The following is a 21,604-nucleotide window of genomic DNA, read 5'->3' as shown; positions in this document are numbered from 1 at the left end:
GAAATCCTACTGTACTTTGGATTTCTGAGAAATTCTTTGCAGTGCTGACGTGAAGTGTCCGATTTTGATTCCCTACCCTACCACACGCAGTCCATTGACTTTCAAACCTGGCTCTAACAGATGACCATACATCTGCATCTTGGAGCAAATCATCAGCTAAGCTCTTACACTTCTCAGAGCAAGCCGACATAGCGACTGAAGGGAATCAATTACTTATTAGTAAAACACACAAAAAGGGAGTGTTAGGTGAACTGTTGCCAGGATTGCTTTTACCCAAAAAATTATGGTGCCAGACACTTAGCATTTTTCATACCAACAGTAGCCAAGATATAGTAACCCTAGTAACCTCACCTAGTTCAATATTCGCTTAAAAAAAAGAAAAGAAGGAAAAAACATGTCGAAACATAGAAGAAGCATGATTCAGTGACTATACCATAGAGCCCAAAGCTAACCTCCATGGCAAGCATTAAGCTTAGTCAAGGAGAGAGATTAAGAGGGGGGAAAAAAACCTCTAATTGGATGTGTTTTATTGAATAGTTTCATTTTGTTTTTAGAACAGAGTTTCAGGCAAGAAGATAATGACAGCAATTTATTCAATTTATACAATGAAATGTTTCAGATGATATTAATAGACTGAAGCAATGTTTACATTTGCAGTTGGGTATATAGTTTCCTATGGAGACAAACATTAGGACAAGATGACATGCCACTGATTTCCAACCACCTGAACACAGACTGCAGAACTCAGAGCTGAAAAAATGCAGCACTTGTGTAATTAGGGTCCTATTTAACACACATTAAATGGAGGTCTTTCCACTGACTTCAGTGGGTACTGGATCAGGCTCCAAGAGTGAAATCCTGGCCCCATTTAATTATCATAGCACCAGGATTTCACCCCAAGTTTTTCAGCTGAATGAATGTTCTTTTCAGATGGCACCAGTTCCATTGTTACGCTTGGGGGTTCGGTTACTCTGCATTTAGATGCTGAAAAAAACCCAAAAGTGATCATTACTCAAGGAGGAAATTGTATATTGCCAATAGGACAATGTATATTTACTTCATACAACGTCGGTCCAAGGGAAAAAAAAAGTGGGGGGGTTGTACAACTAAATGCTATAGGCCATAGGCCTCTTCTTCATCCCATGTAAGGGAGACTCAGGAGTGGGGTGTAAAAGGAAGGTTTTACCTGAAAACAGATCTAGTATATGCACCCTTTTGAAGATACTCTACTGCAGATTAAAACCAGCTGATGAACACAATAACTGGTTACTCACCGCTTGGGGGCCCATAGGACAATTAAGGGGAATAGACAATCAGTTACATATGTAGACGCATAATATCCAACAGACAAGTATGTATATGCTGGCAGAACCTCTACATCTATAGGGCCAGATCCTCAGCTGGTGTAAATCCATGGCGCTTCACTGATTTACACCAGTTTATAATCTAGTTCTCTGTGCACATCACTTTTTCCAGATAAAAACTGACAATGTTGAGCATGGCAGGGCTAGCTGTCTTTATGCCTGGGCCAGCCTGCCAATTCTGCTAGGCCAGTGCTCTGACTTGGGCATTAGGCCTGAATAAAAACTGAATCAGGAATTTAACCTATCATTATTTAATTTTATATAGACCATAGACTGACAGGCATGCAAGGGACAAATACCATTGCCAATGCCGCTTCTTTTGCTTTATGCCACTTTTTTCTGGTGAAGTTTGCGTCGGCAGCACAGAGAGTAGGGAGAACCAGACTTCCCTTTCCTTTGCAACAGGTTCCAGCTCCTGCTGTGGATTACCAGGCGTTCCCAGGCCAGCTGGAGATATAATCCCTCCAGCATGTCCTGGGTCAGCCTCGGGGCGTCCTTCCAGTGGGATGTGCCCAGTATAATTCCAAAGGAAGTCTACCAGGGGGCATCCTTATCAGGCACCCAAACCACCTCAGATGACTCCTTTTGATCTGGAGGAGCAGGCACTTTACTCCTAGGCTCTCCTGAATACCAAGCCCCTCACCCTCTCTTGGCGAGTCAGCCCAGCCACCCTGTGGAGAAACCTCAATTCCGCTGTTTGTACCTGTGATCTCGTCCTTTCAGTCATTACCCAAAGTTCATGGCCTCAGTGAGGATGGGGACATAGATTGACCTGTAAACCGAGAGCTTCATCTGAAAACTTAGTTCCTGCTTCACCACCATGGATGGCTACAGCATCCGCATCACTGCCATCACGCACTAATCTGCTGGTCAGTCTCATGCTCCCACTTACCATCACTCGTGAACAAGACCCGTAGATACTTAAACTCTTCTTAAGTTAAACTTAAACTAAGGGCAGCTGCTCCCCCTTCACCTGGAGAGAACACTCCACTTTCTTGCAGGAAAGAACCATGACCTCCAATTTAGAATCTGCAACCTCCAATTGGCAACAAAGCATTCGAGTGTGTGTCGGAGATCACAGTCTGAAGAAGCAAGAAGGACATCATCATCCGCAAACAACAGAAATGCCACCTCCAACTCCCTGTACTGGATACACTCCCCAACTTATTGTGCCTTGATATCTTGTCCATGAAGATCACAGACAGGAGTGGGGACAGGATGCACTCTTGGTGGAACCCAATGCCCACTTTGAATGAACTCGACTTAATGCCAAGAAAGCAGACAACTCTCACTCTGGGAATAGAGGGACTGGATAGCACACAGCAGCGGCACTGGCACCTCATACTCCCACAGCACTTACCACAGGACATCTTGGGGAATGCAGTCATAAGCCTTCTCCTGGTCATTTTTAGAAGGCCCAAAAATGACCATTCGAACCTCGCCCAGATTAGGGATATCGGGACCCACCCCCAAATTCAAGGTGTGTTAGGTGTTAGGTGAGTGACTGGTGGCCGGGCCACCCATGTAACCCAGCTGGGCTCAGAAAGGCGACGTGTACCCGTTTCATGGGTGCACCACCCATAAGGCAAAGGGTGAGGACCAGGTGCGATGCCAGAACAGCCATTGCCAATGCTAGTTGGGCTTGTTAGAAACTGAGAGATGGAGCCAGTAGAAGATTCTGCCTGGATACCATGTAGCGCTTCTTTTAGAAAGAAACCCTCCTCTGCAGAGGCCCTAAAACCCCCTACATAATGTAAGCAGATGGGTGAGCATGGCTTTAAATATTCCTGCGTTCTAGCCCAAACCTGCACCCTGAAGTCCAAGTTCCCACAGATTTTTGTTGTTACAGGCCAGTATGTAACCATATTAACATTTTTCTATCTTATTTTCACTTGTATTTGCTGTTGGCACATACTGTATAACTGATCTTTTTCTGTACCCTTTTTCAGTCTGCTGTGTGTAGAACACCCTTCTCATCCCAGCTCATTGAGCCATCACCCTGTCTTCATGCTAATCCTGCTTAAAAATTCACTTGTCTCTTCTGCAAAACCCACAAGAAGTAAATTAATAATAAATAACAACAATAATAAACCTTGATGTCCTCCCTGCCTCTGGATTTCCCAGTGTGTCTAGTTTTTTGTAGGTCTACCTTTTAGCACATAAGCTCTTTGGGGTAGGGACTTTTAAAGTCTTTCCATACTGTATAAAAGCCACTGTTGACACTATAATAATAATTATATCATAATAATATTTTAGTAACTAAGAAAGAATCAAGTTAATAGCTGTGGTAAACATTATAATTTATTCAACCTGGTTTTAAATGGTAGTGCTGACAGAGCATTTGTAATGCTATTGGGCAGGGGATTCCATAACCAGGGGCCATAATTAGAAAGTGTTCAGCTCCAGACAGTAACTGGGACTAGACAAATTAAGTAACTTATCAATATGAAACAATGTATGATTAGGAATGTAAAACAAAAGGAGATCAAATAAAGTAGGCAGCACTTCAGCAGCTATTCAAGGCCTTGAGTGCAAGCAAAAACTTCAAAATGAATATAAAACCTCCAGTTACATTAAGAACTTACTGTTTGATATTTAGCTTGTACATGACAGAATATATTTGAAAGGATTATGAGTGACTTTCAAACTCAGTTAAGTAGCCTAACATATCTTCTATAAATTAGGTATTTTCCAACATTAGTATAGAAGGCCCAGTCATGCCTCAGAATTTTTTTTGCCGCCAGGATTTTGAGACCAACAGCAGCAGAAAAAAAAAGTAGCAGGAATATCCATGCTAATATGTATGTACACAAGCAAAAATGTTCCTTCCCTACTTTTCTTTTTTTCCATGATGCATAGAAAACAACATGCAGCCGAGGAGTTCTATAGGTGCTCCAAACATTGTAACTCCTTCTGGGGCTCCTATCACTTCATGGATTGGTATGGACATAGGGCTGTTGACTCTTACTGCCCCCTTGTCTGCTTTAGATGAGCATCCTTAACTGATGCCCATGTAAGTATGTAATACCCATGTAAGTATTTGTGCTGTTCCCACTGTAGGTGCAAGACCCTGATTTGGGCTTCTCGACACACACAGGCTGGGGTTTCTCAAAATACTTTACAAGTGAACCGGAGGCAAATATTTATACTGCGAGGACCTTGAGTCACTCTTGGCATAATAATATCTAAAATAAATTATATATACTTACAATGTAAGTCCATCAAATTAACTATCCCCAATTGCAATGAAAAATGTGTTAGCATTAAAAAAGGGCAGGTTTGACTATTGATGGGGATGTTTTTCTTCTCCCTAATATTTATGCCCAGTTAATAATTTCACAATTCTAGATGCATTTTCCTGTAAGTATCTCTATCTTCACAGCTACTATGGACTTTAGAATATCTTCATTATGATGAAATTTACCCTAGTGCATAGATGGTATGCAAAGTTCTATGCACTATTTTATCCTTCTGTTAATACATTAAGTGGGACTTTACATAGACCCTACAATAGGGTGAATTTTATCCATATGCCCTTAAACTATAGAACCTTTTTTTTTTTTTTTTCGGAGGGAAGGGCAATAAAACATGATGTTGGGCTATGAGTTCAATCTTGACTCAAACAGAAGAACCCCAAGCACTGAATCACTAACACCATTTTCCTGAGGAACCTTACAAGTTCCTTGAAGGTCCTATCCTAATATCCCTTTCAGTATCCCAGAATATAACTGTTTAGGAGGAAACTGATAAAAAAGAAGCATCTTTGTGTCTAGGGAGCTATGGTATTTAAAGAAAAATGAATAAAAAAACACAAAGCTATGAACTTGGAATAATGGGGAGGGAGAGGGGACACAAACAAGCAAAAACCCTTCATAGTTTTTAAAGAAAACACAATTTTCAGTGGAAGTACATTTCTCAGTGCCTCATGTACTCAAGGCACATTTGATGGATCTTGAATTGTAAGTGCAGATAGTACAGAGTGGTACAAAGGGAGAGACTCAGAGATGGCTCAGGACGAGGCAAGCTTAGCTAACCTCTTTCATTCAGACTATCAATATCGGCATTTGGTGGGGATTTTTCCAACTGGGGAGAGGGGAATTCTCCCCTTCGGTGCTTCTTTTGAATCCTCAATGAACTCCCTCATAGCTTGGCTCCTATAAAACCACTCTAGCCTTACAGCCACTATATTCCTTTCCAAGGAGGGCTGAGTGGAATTGTCAGACTCTCTCACCAGTTACTGTCCTTAACTGGTCACTGTTGACTACAGCTGGTTAGAAAATGGTAAGTGTCTTTAAAAAATATTGAAAAAGTAATAAGTTGCTTTGGTTTTTTTCCCCACAAAATTTCAAGTGAAACTTTTCCAGTTTTTTGATGAAAAAATATTTTTTTAGTTTTCAGTTTTTCAGGGAACACACACACCACAGAACATTGTGAAAGAAAAATATTATCTGAAATTTTTAATTCCCCCCAAAAAGTCTATTTTTGTTGAAATTTATTTTGGTAATTTCTTTTTAAATGAACTCCCCTGTTGAGTGGCTTAAAAACACATACTTCACTCCCTTGAAGGGACTGAACATACTGGGTCAGATATAGTAAAACTCCCTTGACTTCAATGTGGCTCTGCCAATGTACACCAGCAGACAGTCTTTACTTCAACCGACGGCCTTCCCAAGCCCAGTCAGACTTCAGAGTAAGAAATCAGCACTAGGACTCAAAGTCATATCTTGCATGTAACAATGCAGAACATGACCACAATTAGTTAGGATAAAAATGGTCTTTTTCGACCACAAGTTATGGAGCTATATGCGGGACTAACTGAGGGAAATTCTGTGGCCTCTGTTATGCTGCAAGTCATTGTAGATTATATAACAGTCCCCCTCTGGCTTTACAGTTTATGGATCTATGAATCTGGGCAGGCCCTACCTGACAGGTTGTAGTTTTTTATTTCCTGCTGAATCATTCTTCCTGAATCATTTGCTGAATCATTTGGCTTGCACATCCCTATCAGTTAAATCTTCCTATCCCCAGCACCTGACTTACAAAGGTTCCTTTTTTATTGATTCATTGACCAAGCAACCTAGGTGGTCAGAAAAAATGTGAACTTAGGACGAATGATTTTCATGGGTCATCAACGGTTATGTATAGAGGACTAAGGAAAACCCACATTTCTTATTAGGGAATGGAAAGTACAGATGGACCTGAATTAGTCCAAATATGGCCAAACTTCAAGGTCATTTATATCCACAACTGGATGTGAATGTTTCAGTTCAAGCTCATATTTTCTAGGAAGGTTAATTTACAAGGATTTAACTCTCCATGAACGTTTGAAACAACTAGCTGAAGTTCTAGTTCAAGACTTCACATTGTGAGTCATCGGTCTTTACTATTCAAGTTGGGGATTACTGATTTAGAATGAGATTTTTATGGTTTACAAAGTAGGGATTACTTATCTTGCAAACTGTTCTTTCTAGGTTCTGTCAGTGCATTTAGGAACTGCTGCAGAAACGTCACTGATATGAACTCTTAGGGGCGTGTATTTTCTGTGATAATGGATGGGGAAGGGATTACAGAAGTTCATTCTGACAGCAATATAAGGGGGAGTGGTAAGAAGTAAAGATGGGGATGCCAGATCCTAAAGGATATGGAAAGCAAGGAGCAATAAGTAGTAAAAAGAAGATGAATTAGCATTCATACGTATGTGGTTGGTGACCTGTGCCTTCAGAGAGCTGCTTCCTCTTGCAGTACTCTCCAGTCTGCTCAGTTTCATCTTCCACTACCCTCTCACTGATAACAAAATGACAATAACTAGCTCTGCTATAGCACTTTCCATCCATGAATCTCAAAGTGCTTTACTGAGAAGATTGGTATTTTTGTGCCCATTCTGAAAATGAGGAACCTTTATAGAGGACCTGATTCACTCTGCTCCCAGACATTGATATTAATATTGATATATTGTTTTCTAATGGTTTCCATGATCTATCCTCACTACATCTACTACTTTTCACCCATTTGTAGGTTTATTGTCTCCCTCGGAGCCCAATGCAACTCTCATGACCATTTCCTTCCTTTGGAAAGGCTCCTCTATTTGCATACGTTCTCTTCCCTCTTTCTGCAGTTATGTCTCTCATGGCCACACTTCACAACCCACTTGCTCCTCCAATATCTCCCATTTATGAACTCCCCAATATACTCATCAAGAGACAGAGTTTAGTTTAGCATCCAGGATCTTAGGATATTAGACATGTACACTATATAGCCATAAAAACCATACAACTATTTGGGTGAGCTCAGATTGTGGAGTTTGGCTTATGCCCATCTCTAACAGAAACTGATACAATCATTAAAATATTCACCATGACTTCCCCAATAGTCCCCTTCTCATTTGACTTCTTCAGAAAAATATAATCCTACCCCCCAGCAGTACTGAATGAGATAAAAACTGGACATTTCTTTGCCGGACAATTCTGCTCTACTCAACTCCTATCCCTTCATGCACAAGAAAACCTTCTATTATATGTGACTTGATTATCTTAACTTTAGTAAGGCTTTTGATACTGTCTTTCATGACCTTCTCATAAACAAAATAGGGAAATACAACCTAGATGGAGCTACTATAGGGTGGATACATAACTACTCTCTGGGAATGGTTTTCCAACCAGTTATCAGTGGTTCACAGTCAAGCTGGAAGGGTATATCAAGCGGGGTCTAACAGATATCAGTTTTGGGTCCACTTCTGTTCAATATCTTCATCAATTATTTAGATAACGGCATAGAGAGTACACTTATACAGTTTGCAGATGATGCCAAGCTGGGAGGGGTTGCAAGTGCTTTGGAGGATAGGATTAAAATTCAAAATGATCTGGACAAACTGGAGAAATGATATGAAGTAAATAGGATGAAATTCAATAAGGACAAACACAAAGTACTCCACTTAGAAAGGAACAAAATGGGAAATGACTGCCTAGGAAGAAGTACTGCAAAAAGGGATCTGAGGGTCACAACTAAATATGAGTCAACAGTGTAACACTGCTGCAAAAAAAGCAAACATCATTCTGGGATGTATTACCGAGAGTGTTGTAAGCAAGACTCGGGAAGTAATTCTTACTCTCTACTCTGTGCTGATTAGGTTTCATCTGGTGTAGTGTGTCCAGTTCCGGATACCACATTTCAGGAAAGATGTGGACAAACTGGAGAAAGTCCAGAAAAGAGAAACAAAAATGACTGAAGGTCTAGAAAACATGACCTGTGAGGGAAGATTGAAAAAAAATGGCTTTGTTTAGTCTGGGGAAGAGAAGACCAAGAGGAGACATGATATCAGTTTTCAAGTACATAAAAGGTTGTTACAAGAAAGAGGGAGAAAAATTGTTCTTCTTAACCTCTGAGGATAGGACAAGAAGCAATTAACCTAAATTGCAGCAAGGGTGGATTAGGTTGGACATTAGGAAAATCCTCCTACCCATCAAGGTAGTTAAGCACTGGAATAAACTGCCCAGGGAGATTGTGAAATCTCCTTCATTGGAGATTTTTAAGAGCAGGTTAGACAAACACCTATCAGGGATAGTCTAGATAATACTTAGTCCTGCCATGAGTGCAGGGGACTGAACTGGATGACCTCTTGCAGTCCCTTCCAGTCCTACAATTCTCTGATTCTATCTAAATGTTGCTTTGCATTCATGCATAAAGAGTGGTTATTAATAAGTAACAATAACATTCATTATGACATTTTGCACATCTAGTATCTTTAATAAAACAATTTCTACAAATATTACTTAAGATTCACACTATACATTTTTAGATTGGTAAAACCATGTCATAGAGACACTGCCTCAGCTTCACTTTACCAGCTGAGCCAAACTCTATACAAGTTCTGGGGAGAGAGGGTGCAAAGGTGTCATTAAACCACCTTTTTGACTCCCTGGTCCCAGGTCCAGTGGATACCAACCCTGACCACCAATGCAAAATAAAGCCATTTCAGGGGTTCTCTATTTTATGTTAGTGGCGTAGGGCTGTACAGGGCTATGTCCTGGCAGCCAGGTAGAAGACACACATAGCGGCCTCCTTTTCCAGGTGTAACCTTGAATAGGATGCTCCGTGGTTCAGTTATTTAGCCTCCTCTCAGATATATTGCCCTGTTATTTTAAAAATCAGTTGTATTTTCTCCACCAAGCTTGCAGGAGAAAACACTGGAGAAAGAGATGGACAGAAAGCACTGAGATTTCCCCTTGCAGGTAGTGACATCTGACCTTAAAATAATACTACTAATAATAAAATAACCCCCTTCCAAACAAATTCCCCTCCTCCTATTTTATTTTAAAGAGTAAAATAACCATTACAATATTTTATATTTGTCTCCCGTGAAACCGGTAACATATGAACTACGGTGAATACTCTGTCCCAGCTAGCAGCCATGAAACTCTGAAGAAGACTGTCTAGAATTAAGGTTAGAATTCCTGTGGTTGGCGATAAGGTTATGATTTGGGTGAATCTTGGGTTTATGGTTGAGCTGTGGTTTGGCTGTGATTAAACAACAGCAACACTCGTGTTTTCCAGACTGCCACCAAATAAATGTGGAGGAAGATGTGTATATGTAACCACAGTCTCCACACGATTAAGAGATTGGAGCCAAATTTAACTCTTGCAATAGTGGGTGTAACGCTTACTAACTTCAATAGGAGCTGCCCCCATTTATGCTCAGAATTAATGTGATCATTTGAGTTGCATGTTTTTCAGGGACATGTTTATAGCTAGTGTCAGGTTTAGAGCTGAGTCAAGATGGAGGGTCTGATCTTGCTTTCATTGTCAACCCCATACACGTTAACTTCAGTCTATTGTCCAAGGACTGAATGGCCAGAGCTACCCTCTCACACCTCAGGTCCCTCCAGGTCGTGTTAATGCACATTGAGACCCATCAACTCTCCAAACATAAACAAGGTAAATGTGACCAGGCTGTGATTTGCTCGTCTGATGCAGTTACAGCTAGAATTACATGGTTCAGCACTTCCACACAATAGCGTTTTCCCTAGAACACCCATGTGTCCAATCCATACCTAGCACACTGAACCATCATGTTTAAATCAGTGCATTCTGGGAAAAATCTGGGCATCCAGCCCATACTGGCTCAAGTGCTAGGCCAACAGAAGAGGATTCTGGGTTTTTCACATGGGGCATTACACTTCAGGATGTCTTCTCGATCAGAGGCCTTGTTACACAAATATAGTTCTACACCTCAGAAGACCTATGTTAGGACTTGCTAAAAGCTTGGGAATCATGCTATGGACCTGCTCATCAGCCACAGACACACTGTTAGAAACCATGTGTTAACCATGTTGTAGGTGGACATTAATCCTGTGTGTCATCAATCACGTTGGAACCTGGCTCCAAACTCAGTAAAAATCTGTAGTGTAGATGGAACCAGATTGGAAGCTAGTGCTGTTCCTGCTTGTGCTGCACCTGCTATTTGGTTAAAAGAACTTGGATCTCAGTGGTTGTCAATTCATCCTCTTCTTGATCACTAAATCCACAGACACATGATGTAAACAAAAGATAGACAAGGAAACAAATAATACCAAAAAAAAGTTGGTAGCTGATCAAATGAAGGCAGCAAAGCCCTGTTTTCCCGTCTCAGGATATGAATAATTCCCATTGAATTCTAAAGGATTTACTCACATCCTGCAGAGATAAAGTTAAGGAACTCAGTTGTGTAGGTTTTGGTGGACCCAATGTAGTATAAAAACCCAAACGTAGGGACTATGTGTGGAATCCTTATTCATGATGCTGAATGGGACTACTTATGCCAGTAAGTGCTCACCGATGTCTTTAATATGTAGGATAGTGAACGAGCTCCTCCTAACCTTTCCCCTCCCTTCTTGGTTCTCTCCACCACAAATATCAGAGATTAGGAATAGCCCGTTTCTGATTAATAAAGTAAACAGATTTATTAAATAATTCTTTGCTGAGACCAAATATTTGAGACAGATGACTAATTCTTCGTGACATCTCAAGGTCACTTTCACAACAATCATGTTTACTTGAGATGGATAACAGGAGAGAATTAAGCAATTTACTATCAGACTGAATTATCAACAGGAAGTTCAAGTCAATGCTGTGTTATAATCTAACTCACAGGTACTTGCCAGTCATAGTGCTCCACAAAGTGTGGTTTTCCATTGCTTTTTTTTTTAAAAAATGAATGTTTTAAATATTCTAAATTTAAAGAAATGAAAAACCACACTGTTTTATAGAATCAGAATCTCTTATGAAGGAGGATCATTTTTGGCTGTCCTGAGCTTGACATTCACACATACACTCACAGAGGAGATTAGCACTCCTAGATGCACCTGTGTGAATACAGCTGTTTCCCCTCTTGTAATGGAAGATTTTTGTAAGGATTCTTCAATTTTGCCCATGGTGAAATTCCATGACATTTGCCCAGGTAAATTTTGCTAGTGAACATAGCTTCTTTGTGGTGAAAAGTGATAAGTTTCCACATAGGAACAAATCAGAATGGAAAATCCACATATGGAGGGGTTGCAGAATGTGCTGTAATGTTTGTCAAATGTTTTAGAATCCATTTGAATGAAAGGGATAAAGCAGAAGGCTTCATGAGTTGTCACACTGTGGACCATATGCTAATAGAGAGTCTCTCATGGACAACTATGCTCTTAGTCATGATCACTTACTATCCCTGTGGTGGGTTAATAAGTTTTAGCAAAATATTTGATTAATTTTGCTTCTTTTTCTGTTATTAATTGCCTCCAAAACAAATGAAATTTTTCTCAAATTCATTTGTTATATAAAACTATTCTGCTAATATTTGATGAGTGGTTTGTTGGGAGTTTTCAATCTGAAATTCAGAGTTTGCACTGTTTTGATTAGATCCAAAGTTCACATGATATGCTTTTGTTTTCATGATTGAATAAGGATACAAATCAGGTTTCTGGGGTGAATGAAATTCACTTCCCACATATATTCTACTTTATATGCTTACAATTTTCTATTTCTGTGGACAGTTCTGCCAAAAAAAAAAAAAAAAACCCTCATCCCTTAGAATATTGGTGGGAAGCTAACACAAATAAGATTCAAACAAGGTCAAAGAAAATGTATTTTAATATTCAAATGAATATTAATGGAAATCTTTTGCAGCTTTCACTCAGCTCTAAATCCTGGGAATCTTCTAGAGGCCTGCATGCCACATCTCCTTCAGAACAGTGAGGGAAAAGCATTCCATGGACGCAACCTGGCACCGAGGAATGTGAATCTTGAGCCTTCCTGAGCTTTTCAGCTACAGAGCAAATTCTGTCCAGGCATAGTGTGCCTGGAGGGAGGAAGAATTCCCATAGTTTTTTCCCTCCCTTTCCATTGCATCCAAGCAAGAATAGGGAAGTCCAAACATTCTCTTGAGGACTAGATAGAGAGAGGTGTAGAGAAAAGAGAAAATAATGCTCTCTGCAGTGCTCTGTGGCTCCAAAGCCTCTCTCTGTTCAACTGTCTCTGTTCATATGGCAAAAGCCTCAGCACCATCCTGTATGAACAATGCCCCAGCAATAGGCACTGCAGGGCACACACGGGGGGGTTTTTGGATCAACGTTAAATTGTATATCGTTCCTGAGGCTCTGAGGGAAGCCATGTGATCTGGGCCCTCTTTGGAGAGTCTGCAAAGAGCCAGTGTGCAGCCAGGTAGGTTGAGTTCTGCCTCTCTGCCTTTGGGCAACAGCCTGCTTTGTCTCTGGTTTTGGTTGTTGTGTGATAGGGCTCTGGAGTCTAAGAAATATTGCAATGTTACATTGCAACCTTCCAGAAAGAGTGTTTTTGTTTTATTTCTCAACTTTTCTATGCGTGCGCCACGGGCATTGTGACAGAAATTGCAACACCCTGCAATAACTTTGGGTACTATGTTGTATTAAGTGTATGCATCATTGTGGGCCACTGATTGTATGCCACTCTGAGTGGGCAGGGGTTATCACAGCTCCTCACTGTAAGGTGACTCACTCAGGTTGTAAATGCCTCCTGTGAGGTACCACCCCCTGGAGAGGTTTACCTGTCCTGGTTCAAACTGGGTGTTCTAGAGACCAACAAAGAATGGGCATTTGGCATAAAAAGGTGGCATTTGAACTGACACAGGGCCATCTTTTTGATCCAGCAAATGGACAGAACCTTCTCTCCAAGGGAGGCCCCAACCCTTGTAGAAGGGCAGGAAAGACTTCGGCCTTCTAAGGTTCCATAAGGCTGATGTGTGACTGTTGGTATCTTTAGTTTGTGTTTAAGTTTGTTTCTTATTTTTATTATGTTTTCTCGGTGAAGCTTTCACCTTAAGAGTAAATGTGCTTGCTTAGAAAGAGCAGTGTGCTGATTTATAACTGCCGGCAATACCCTGGTCATACCCCTCAGGAAGAAAGCAACACACAGGCACTGGCGATTGTGCTATTCCCAGCAAGCCAGTCTGTCTAGTATAAGGCACATATCTGTGCAGCCTTAAAACCCTTGCTCTCATAGACTTTAAGGCTAAAAGGAACCATCTTTATCACTATCTTTATCATTATATTACTGATAAGAGAGTCACAGTATTATGATCTCCTGCACATTGCAGGCCACTGAACCTGACTTACTCATTCCTGCAATAGACCCCTAACCTCTGGCTGAATTATTAAAGTCCTCAAATCATGATTTCAAGACTTCTAGCTACAGAGAATCCACCCTTTACACTAATTTAAACCTGCAAGTGACCCATGCCCCATGCTGCAGTGGAAGGCCAAAAAATCCCAGCCTCTCTGCCAGTCTGACCAAGGCAAAAATTCCTTCCCAACCCCAAATATGGCAAATCAGTGAGACCCTGAGCACGTGGGCAAGACCTACCAGCCAGACACCTGGGAAAGAATTCTCTGTAGTAACTCAGAGTCCTCCCAATGTAGTGTCCCATCACCGGCCATGGAGATGTTTGCGGTTAGCAGTCTTGCCATACCATCCCCTCCATAAACTTATCAAGCTCAGTCTTGAAACAAGTTATGGGTTTTTTTGCCTCCACTGGGAAGTCTGTTCCAGTACTTCACACAAGCCTAAACTTGTTGATGGCCAGTTTATATCCATTTGTTCTTATGTGCACACTGCCGCTTAACTTAAATAACTTCTGTCCCTCCTGGCTATTTATCCCTCTGATGTATTTATAGAGCGCAATCATATCTTCTCCATAGCCTTCATTTGGTTGGGCTAAACAAACCAAGCTCTTTAAATCTCATCCATAAGGTAAGTTTTCCATTCCTCAAATCATCCTAGTAGCCCTTCTCTGCACCTGTTCCAGTTTGAATTTGTCTTTCTTAACATGGGAAACCAGAATTGCACATGATATTCCAGATGAGGTCTTGCCAGTGCCTTGTATAACAGTACTAACCCCTCCCTATCTCTACTGGAAATACCTCACCTACTGCATCCTAGGATTGCATCCTGCAAACCTAGATTAGCCTTTTTCATGGCCACATCACATTAGCCACTCATAGTCATCTTGTGATCAACCAATACACCAAGGTCTTTTGCCTCCTTTATCACTTCAAACTGATAAATCCCCAGCTTATAGCAAAAATTCTTGTTGTTAGTTCCTAAGTGCATGACCATGCACTATTAAATTTCATCCCATTTCTATTACTCCAGTTTTGAAGGTCATCCAGATCTTCTTGTATGGTGTTCCGGTCCTCCCCGATACTGGCAATACCTCTCAACTTTGTGTCATCTGTGAATTTTATTAGCACACTCCCCTTTTTGCGCTAAGGTCACTAATTAAAATGTTAAATAAGATTGGTCCCAAGACTGATCTTTGAGGAGCTCCACTAGTAACCTCTCTCTGGCCTGACAGTTCACCTTTCAGTATGACCCATTATAGTCTCCCCTTTAATCAGTTCCTTATCCACCTTTCAATTCTCATATTAATTCCCATCTTCTCCAATTTAAGTAATTATTTCCCATGTGGAACTGTATCAAATGCCTTACTGAAATCCAGATAAATTAGATCTACTGTATTTCCTTTGTCTAAAAAATCAGTTATCTTCTCAAAGAAGGAGATCAAATTGGTCTGGCATGATCTACCTTTTGTCAAACCCTGTTGTATTTTATCCCAATTCCTGTTCACCTCTTGTTGGTTCAGCAACTATTTGGTGAAGAAATCTGTCAGCTATAATATCTAGGAAAATGTGGGCCCTACTATTACTAGTAGTACTTGTCCTCCAATCTATATCTGGGAAGTTAAAGTCTCCTATAATCACACAATTCCCAGTAGTTATTTATTTCATTAAAAACATTAGAGGTGTCTCTATCCATATTCAAATCGGATTCTGGGGGTCTGTAGCATACCCCAAGCACTATCCCAGGGGAACCTGTGGTAGCTCTCTTATCCATTTACTCACTTCCAATTTCTTTACAGTATACCGCATAATTAATATACAATGCTACTCCATCACCTTTGACTTTATTTCTGTCTTTCCTGAACAGCACATTCACTTCACTACCTATACTCCAGTCATTACTACTATTCCACCATGTTTCTGTTCTCCCTATAATCAGAAGGGAGTAGGACAAGGGTCCCTACCCAGAAACAGGTGATGGCTGGAGACTTAAGACCTGACTAGGTATTCCTCAAGTGGACTTCAAGAGGCAAGGGAGAAGATACAAGTTCTGTTACCCTGCAGCTGTGACAGACGTAACATTAGTAAGGCCAGAATTTTGTCTTTAACAAACAGCTCTTTTGTCTCCATTGCTGGGATTGGTAATTAACTGAGACACCCAGCTTTGACCTCTCTCTCCCTCCCTGATATAGAATTCTGAAACAGGAAAGACAAGCTGATTTTTGGAGCTGTGGCTCAGCCCAAGAAGAGATGTATGCAAGGATCAAAGAGTTTCCTCCACAGCTTTTGGAGGAAACTCCACCTCTTCTGCCACAGCGCCCCTGCATTTTGCTGGAACCATGGACAGAAGAAATTACATATTCTTCACCTGTTCCTTCAATGTTTCAGTTCATTTTCATTGCTTTTCTTCCTATATGTCCTTGAATAAAGTTTGTTTTTAGCACAAAGGGCAGCCACCATGTAATCAGCTTTCTCATTACTGCCAGTACAATTAAAAAGTTCTTGTTGAATACAGTAAGCACATACAAAAGGGAAACTTTTGCTGTACACACCCAATCTGTTATCATGTTATCCTGCTTTATAACTGTGTACATTTATGCACGTACCTTATGTAAACAATGATGATGTTGCCAACACACTCCAGTACGGGAACCTTAAAAACCCATAAAAAAATCTACAGTTAATGAGAGACTTTGGAAACCATCGTCTTTGTTTTATTTAGCAACAACAGGTAATCCCATTTGTGTAAAGAATAAGTGGAAATCATTGTCAGCTTTTGCTATGAAAAGTCAGGGATAGAAAACAGCGGTTTGTTTGTTTTTAAAAAAAGTGTTCTGCAATTAACTAAGGGGCAAGACTATCCCTCTAGGAGCCAATCTAATGAGGTCTTTAACTGACATATTCTGATTTCATCTGTTTCCCTATGGGCAGTAAAGCCAATTCAGAGTTTTCTAGTCACAGATCAAAATGACAGCTACAAATGCTAGCTAACAATGCCTTCACTAGTATCAGACAAAGGAGGACTAAAATAAAGGGGAAAAATGAAATATCAAGAACTGTAACAAAAACATATTGTGACTTCAGAAAATGTTAGTCGTATCAGCAAAGACAGAAAATATATTTTATGCATGGGTCTACCCAAAACTATATTACAGTACCAGTAGGTAGTTTTAACATAATGATAAATCCCTGTTATTGATCTATACTCTTTTTTGTTTGTTTTGTTTTACCTTTAAGTACTTAATTATTTTTATTGCAGAAGAGCTTAGTTGCAACCAGAGTCCCTTGTGCTAGGTGCTGTACACATATAAAAATAGTTCCTATCTCAGAGACATTTCCATGTAAACAAGGAAATTCTGGAAACCCTGAGAGAAAAAGTCTTGTAAGACTTCCAACCAAGACCAAAAATTCCTTGGATAAGCATCTTTGAGTACTCTTTCCGACTAAACTCCTGAATCACGGAAGTCTTGCTTTACTAATAATTTCTCTGTATTGATTTCATTTGGCATCTATCCTGTGTATACTCACAGTGCTGATATAACTACTTTGAAATGGCTTCAAACTATTATTAGAGCTTAGCTATCCAGAGCCATAGTGCCTTCTCTAAGGAAATAACTCTGAGTCTTAGTTAAATATTGCTTGAGAATTTGTCAGTGTAAGTGCAAGATGGTTATTTAACCCTTCCTGATGCATTCCCAAAGGAAACACCAGGTGTGGTGAACTCCTTGTTTATTTTGGTACATGGAGTTTCTCTATCTGTGCATACTAAGTGTCCTATCTTACTGTCTATTCCATGATTTTCTCACCAGTACCATCACTCTACAAATAGGCACCACAAAAACCTTTTCTGTGTAAATGAATGTCATTTGGGGAGGGTAAATATGGGGGATTCTGCTCTGTTTGCTTTCAAGGTAAAGACTGATTTTAGAAAACAGTGGAGACAAGGTACTATAGTTTTACTGTGAGATAAATTCACTGAGATGAACCCCAGCCTGGGCTATAGGGCTGACCTCATCTAATTTACCTTGCTGTAAAGTTAGAATGCCTGGTCTTCACTGAGTTTTGACCTCACTTGCATTAGACATCTTAGGTTAAAAAAAAAAAAAAAAAAAAAGTAGCTTTTTTAACAGTGAAGACAAGGCCATAACGTGGCTTCCAGGAAGCTTCCTTGGCTTTAAATTTGCTCCTTTGCTATCCACCAGAGGCCTGACTTCTGAATCTTCTAGACATGTTTTAAGCATGGTATTTTCACAGGCATTTGGGAAAGAGGCAGGTTGATGGGAGGATGATGTGATAGATTTGTTAATGGACAATAATGGCTGATATGTTGTTGTTATATTCATGGGCATTCTGGTAAGGGTTGTAGGTCTGCATAATATTTCTCTCCTAACCAGAAGCAAGGAATCTCATAAGGAAGCCTGCTTTTGTTGGACTTCCAATCTAATGTTGGAGACACTATAGGGAAGGGTAAGAAGATAAATTATTGACTGCTTAGGATATGTCTACACTGCAATTAGATACCTGCAGCTGGCCCATGCCAGCTGACTTGTGCTCACAGGGCTCAGGCTAATGGGCTGTTTAATTGCAGTGTAGATGTTCAGGCTTGGGCTGCAGCCCAAGCTCTGGGACCTTCCCACCTCATAGAGTCCAGGAGGCCAACCCAAGTCTGGACATCTGCACCAGAATTAAACAGCCCCTTAGCCCAAATCAGCTGGCATGGGCCAGATGCGTTTTTTAATTGCAGTGTGTAGATATAACCTTGGAAAGACAAGGTGGAGGAGGTAATATCTTTTAGTGGACCAACTTCTGTTGGTGAAAGGGACAAGGTTTCTTACTCAAACTAAACAGAACCACTTAATCTTCCTTTGTACAGCAAATTAATCTCCATCTGTTTTTGTATACAGAATATAGCAGGCAAGTAAAGCATTTAGATACAGGAGTGCTATAGAAAATTCAAAGAGAGAGGGAGAGCTGTATGAGGCTGTTGGGATTTTAGGGAGCATAGGCTGCCAAGGAATTCATAGGAAATGTTTCAACTACAGAAAATGTACAATCAGTGGCCTCTGCTATCTCTGTAGTCATATAAGAGGTCAAGCTCATACATTGGCCTGATATGCACTCCGATGTAGAGGTTACAGGATGAGACCCAACATAGATCTTACTTTTCAACAGATAAGCATATAAAGAACATTTATGTCACCAAAATCAGGTTAGAAGCTTAACTGTAGATTATACTGCCTTTTGTCTGTGTATAATCTACCTTCCTGCTGTTTTGAGATCAACATCCAAAAATTATTTTTCATACTCCTGACTCACCAAATATTTTAATCCGTACTAGAGCTGGCTGAACCTGTTCAGCAAAAATCAGAGCCTGCGTGCATTTAGGAGAAAGAATTTACATTTTAAAGCCTCCAATCCTCCTGCTCATCTTCCTGTCAATCACTCAACATTTGTAGTGGAAGCAACAACTTCTACTCTCAGAGAAAAATTGGTCTAAGAAGAGCTAGTTCAATGCACTGACAGCCCAAGAGTTTGAGTAAATTGCTACGCTGTTCCTCATCTGTAAAAAACCAGAGGACTTCTGTATCTAGCGATACTCACGAAGCAACTTGCAAGAACATGAAATTAATTAATAAAAATATAAGTTCTCAAAGAAAGGAGGACAGAAAGGATGGAGAAGAATAGAAGAAAGAAGAAAGGAGACAAAGGTGGGGAAAAGGTTAGGGAGATGTGTGGGAAAGAATGGAGAGGAGGAAAATGAACAGTGCAGTTTTACAAGCTGCTTTTGCTGGGCTCAAACTGGAACCTCAATTCTAAAACTCCTCTAAATTCCAGTGATGGTGAAAGAATGCCTGAATCTGATCTGAATGCCTGGGTGTGGACTCACTCCTACAGTTCTGGGCTTGGGTTGGATGCAAAACAGACCTAACCCAAATTTCCACCATTCAAGATGATTTCTACTCATCCGATCACATTACTTGTACCCACGGCGTCCTTTGGGGCCTGATCCAAAGCCCACTGAAGTCAACAGAAAGATGCCCATGGACTGCAATGAGCTCTGGATGAGGCACTTGCTGGGTTGCATTCCCAGTGTTTGCTTTGCTCTCTAATGCAGGTTTTAAAGCTTCGAGGAACATGGATTCGTTATTATGACACAAACAGAAATAAATCTCACCTCTAAATTAAACTCGCTATTGCCAAGCGCCATGATGCATAGGGGTATTATTCAATACACTTTCCACTGGAGCCAAGGACTGGGTTCATGTTTTATGGCTAGTTCCTGGGCAATTAGCAATGAAATGAAACCAAATGAAAGGAGCAGAGAGGTTCCAGTTTAAGACTCAAATAAAATGAGCTGTTTAATATACTAAAAGCTACTTTGTGCTATATTGTAAGTCCACAATGTCAACTGTTGCCTGTGCCATTAAATAAATTAAATGTATTGAGTTTCAGTAAAAGTTTGCTGGTTATTCAGAAATGATCTCTGCAGCTCTGCGAGATCAACTCTCTATTACAGTTGCATGAAAAATAAGGTTAGGGGAAACGGTCCTGCATTTCCTGCACACCCCTTGCATTTCAATGTAAGTTTGGGGTTCTAAAGAACTTGAAACTCAAAGTCAGCTCAAACCCAAACCCCTGAGATTCAGCTGACTCCAAATAAAAAAAAAATGTGGCTTTGTGAGGATTTTAATTATCTCACTGAGCATGGAAAAATCAGGTTTTCAGCCAACCGGGCCTGACTTTATAGCAAAAGGTCCATGACTGTTGTGTAGACAATCTAGTTTGAGATCGGAGATTCTAATCTTTATAGAAACCAGAGTTTTGCCTGCCTTCAGATTCTGTGCCAAACATTTCACACTGCTCTTCCATGAATATTTATCTTCTTGTCTGGCCATTTTTATCCCCCGCCCTCATGTAGTAATCAGTATCATTAGAGAGCGAAAATAGCACATACAGCTCTTTCCTGACAGGATTTGGAAATTTACAAGGATTAATTATTATATGTAAATCAATTGTATTGTTTTACAGCTGGAGTTTATCTCTCTATAATGTTGCTTAACCAAACGTAACTTGCTAACATTTTCAGTTTCTTCCTAGATGAGACATTTTTCTAGGTTACAGTTGCGTACAACAATATAATTACTGCTTCGTTGCAGAGCAGAGAAAGGTGCCTAGGGTGCAAAAATGAACCAGCCACTGAAATCTGGTCCTCAGGTGGGGAGAGCAGGGAGCCCAGTTCCACAGTACATTGGGCAGCCAGAATTGCGGTACCTGTAGTTTCTGAGCTCAAGTTTCCAGCGAGTCAGATCATTACCGGTGACACTGGATACTCCAGAGGAAATGTGGCTGAATTAGGTGAAACTATGACCTCACCCTCTTCTATGAAAAATGGCAGCCAATAGGTGCTTAGGTGCTGCGCCCTTTCAAAATGGGTAGCAGTTGTTGATCCTGTGTATGGCCCCATACGGCCCTAAGGGAAATGGACCAAATTCATTCCTGGCGTCACTTCTTTGGCATTAGTAGAGATTGTGAGAATAAGGCCCTTAAACTGCAAAACATATTACTGATAAGAGAGTCACAGTATTATGATCCAGGGAAAATAGTATTCCTATCAATGTTATTTTATTTAGT

At 40.4% G+C, this 21,604-nt stretch overlaps 1 long non-coding RNA gene across 1 annotated transcript in view; it reads right to left on the bottom strand.

Moving 5' to 3' along the window:
* Window positions 1–552: 552 nt before the first annotated feature.
* Window positions 553–21,604, bottom strand: part of LOC137162678 (uncharacterized) — a 35,613-nt gene continuing 14,561 nt past the window's right edge. Inside the window, exons 2-3 of the long non-coding RNA XR_010922464.1 lie at window positions 16,579–16,625; window positions 553–984 (exon numbers count right to left, since the gene is read on the bottom strand). This is a non-coding gene — a long non-coding RNA (uncharacterized lncRNA). The remainder of the gene's footprint in view (window positions 985–16,578; window positions 16,626–21,604) is intronic.

Source organism: Emydura macquarii, unplaced genomic scaffold (genome assembly GCF_026122565.2).
Source record: "Emydura macquarii macquarii isolate MOO-44397 ecotype Brisbane River unplaced genomic scaffold, CSIRO-AGI_Emac_v2 contig_2452, whole genome shotgun sequence".
Taxonomy (NCBI): Eukaryota; Metazoa; Chordata; order Testudines; family Chelidae; genus Emydura; species Emydura macquarii.
The sequence above is the reverse complement of the archived record's forward strand: the minus strand, read 5'-3'. Positions and strand labels throughout refer to the sequence as shown.